Source organism: Schistocerca serialis, chromosome 3 (genome assembly GCF_023864345.2).
Source record: "Schistocerca serialis cubense isolate TAMUIC-IGC-003099 chromosome 3, iqSchSeri2.2, whole genome shotgun sequence".
NCBI lineage: Eukaryota > Metazoa > Arthropoda > Insecta > Orthoptera > Acrididae > Schistocerca > Schistocerca serialis.
The window spans coordinates 457,512,886-457,514,408 of NC_064640.1; the positions used below are offsets into that span (position 1 = coordinate 457,512,886).

General features: G+C 46.0%; 1 non-coding gene across 1 annotated transcript; it reads left to right on the forward strand.

The window, feature by feature from the left end:
• Positions 1 to 1,069: 1,069 nt before the first annotated feature.
• Trnas-gga (transfer RNA serine (anticodon GGA)) lies at positions 1,070 to 1,153 on the forward strand. Its single transcript is given in 2 exon segments — positions 1,070 to 1,109; positions 1,119 to 1,153. It is a non-coding gene; the product is annotated as a tRNA-Ser (tRNA).
• The last annotated feature ends 370 nt before the right edge of the window (positions 1,154 to 1,523 follow it).

The window sequence follows — 1,523 nt, forward strand, 5'->3', positions numbered from 1 at the left end:
TTCTGCTGCGTGTTTGCAACGTAGCGCGACTGCGATAAGGTGTCTAGGCATCTACATGTGGGCACGGGATTAGTGTGGCATCCGTGTCTTTCCGATGTGTGTACCGTAAATCCAGAACCGTGATCTATGGTGACGTTATTATCAAATCCTCCTAAACAGGACCAACGTGCTGTTATTCTTTTCTTGGCTGCAGAATATCAAAAATTTGTAGACACACACCGGTAAATGAAGAATGTGTATGGGACAGCATGTCCGTTGAAGATCGTTGATGGAATAGTGCGCCAAGGGATGTTGCTGCTTCACGAAAATGCACATCCTCATATCGCAAACGGCCGGCCGCAGTGGCCGAGCGGTTCTAGGCGCTTCAGTCTGGAACCGCGCGACCGCTATGGTCGCTGGTTCGAATCTTGCCTCGGGCATGGATGTGTGTGATGTCCTTAGGCTAGTTAGGTTTAAGTGGTTGTAAGTTCTACGGGACTGATGACCTCAGACGTTAAGTCCCATAGTGCTCAGAGCCATTTGAACCATTGAACCATATCGCAAATGTCGTAACTCAGAAGTTACACCAACTCAAGTGGGAGTCACTCGAGCACTCGTCCTATAGTCTTGAACTCTCTCCAACAATTATCACGCCAATGCTTCCGTAATAAAAGGCCCTGAAGAGTCGACGATTCCGTCGGACGAGGATGTGCAACAAGTAGTTACGAACTTCTTCACGCGGGAGGTTACGGTGTTTTACATAACGGGTTCTTCGACCTGTTGCGTTGGGGGGATGATTTCCTCAATACTCGCGGTGATTTTGACTGATTGGCATACCGATTCTGGACTGTACGGCCTTCGAACGGAAACTTTTACCTTCGCTTATATAAAAGGCAGATGAAAATTTTGATCCTAAACGTTACTGTAAAAAGTACCGCAGACATATTTGTGGAATGCTTTTAAGAGATATAGCCTTGTAAAATCGAACGTTTCTTTCGAGAGGTATCAACGGTCATTTAAAAACAGAAGGGAGCTAATTATGTTCTGAGTATTCAGTGGGAACTGTAGTCAGGCTGTCCCGTGAGAGCCGGCCCGGGTGGCCGAGCGGTTCTAGGCGCTTCAGTCTGGAACCGCGCGACCGCTATGGTCGCAGGTTCGAATCCTGCCTCGGGCATGGATGTGTGTGATGTCCTTAGGTTAGTTAGGTTTAAGTAGTTCTCAGTTCTAGGGGACTGATGACCTCAGAAGTTAAGTCCCGTGAGGCTGTATCTCTGATTTCACCGAGTAAGGTTATTTTTCCATCCAAGTTTGAAACCGCCATCTGTGGTCACGCTCCTATATAAACATCACTTATTATTCGGCTAACCAATGAATAACACGTAATGCTGGATTGAATTGTGCATAGCTACTACAATCTTTTGCAAGAGCTTCAGGTACGTAGTAGGGAATGTCAACTATTTGTCATTTATAATGTCAAAAGAGTCCTCCACATGAGCGAAAAATTTCGTTTATCACGACACTAATGCCAGTAAGGAAATTTACTC